This window comes from Orycteropus afer, unplaced genomic scaffold (genome assembly GCF_000298275.1).
Source record: "Orycteropus afer afer isolate SDZICR_OR568_19922 unplaced genomic scaffold, OryAfe1.0 scaffold00668, whole genome shotgun sequence".
Taxonomy (NCBI): Eukaryota; Metazoa; Chordata; class Mammalia; order Tubulidentata; family Orycteropodidae; genus Orycteropus; species Orycteropus afer.
Window position 1 is genome coordinate 1,057,648 of NW_006922255.1, and position 1,431 is coordinate 1,059,078.

Here is a 1,431-nt window from a genome sequence, read left to right on the forward strand (position 1 = left end):
GTGCTATAAAACACTGAGCAGAAAGTTCAGAATTACATCATGCCACTGAATATCTGGCTACCAGTGTTGTTTGTTCTTACCACTTTGGGTATGTATTCCCAACTTTCTTTTTCAAAAATAAGTCAGCATTTTACAAAGTTTTATTTTACATGGTAAAATTCAAATATTTTCACTTTGCAGAAGTGATGAGAAGATCCCAAGTTATGTTACAATGGAAAAACTGTACATATTTCCTGTTCTTGGTTCTACTACAGCTGTGGAGATTTTTCCTCAGCTCTTCTGAATGTTCTCCTTGTGTCTCATACTAGACGTGAACATTTGGACAAGAAGGGAGTTTTTTTTTTTTTTTTTAAGGAAAGTTATGAGCTTCCAAGCTTACAGAAAATAAACTAAGATCCAAGATAATCAGCTCCTTCTGGCCCCTTTTACTTTTTTTGCAGACCTCCTCTTGCAATTTTTTCTTTGAGAATGTGCCCTATCCACTGATACTCAGGATTAATACCCTGCAAAAGCAGAGGAATAAACAATTCTAATGCGGTCTAGTTGAAAGAGCAAGGGTGGAGTGGAAAAATAAAGCCAGTCTCCAGGGACTTATCCCAGAGCTTTCCATTATTTTAAGTGCATGTTACTACTTAATGTAACATGATTTCAAGAGGATAATAAACTCTTTAAAGAAAAAAGAGAATACCGAAGACAAAGATGAACCCTTTTGCACATACAGTACTGCGTTGTCAGTGATGGCAAACACTGATCTACAGGTGGATAGATGGGTGGACAGGCTGAAAGATTAGGTATGTTTATGCAGGGGGGAGCATGCCCATGACCATGAATAGAGTTGGCAGACATGTTTCTACAACTGTATTTGTACATTCTGTAAGAATTTCTGGGTATATAGTAGAGATGACAAGAGACAAGTTTGCAGTCACTTCTTGGCCACAGCCAGCTACCCAGAGGGAGCAAGTAGTTGGACCTATGGGTTTGGGACCATGATCGCAGGGGGTGTCAAGCTCAATTGGCATAAGGTACTACACAAAAACAATGTTTCATATCCTACTTTGGCAAGTAGCAACTAAGATCTTAAAAGCTTGCAAGCAGCCATCTAGATGCAACAATGGGCCTCTCCTCATCCAGAGCAAAGAAGAATGAAGGAAACCAAATATTCATGGAAACAATTAGTCCACAGGACTGGTACACCATGTGATCCACAGCCTATATTGCTATGAGACCAGACGAAGTAAATGGTGCCCAGCTACAGCTGTCAACCACTTGGAGGGGGATCTATGTCGGAGATCTTGGATAGAGTGGTAGAATATTGTGCAACAAAGCTCAAAATCATGAAAAAAAAAAAAAAAAGGGACCAGGTTTGCTGGTCTGATAGAGCCTGGTGGAACCACTGAGACTATGGCCCCTAGCTGCCCTTCAGGTCTGGAA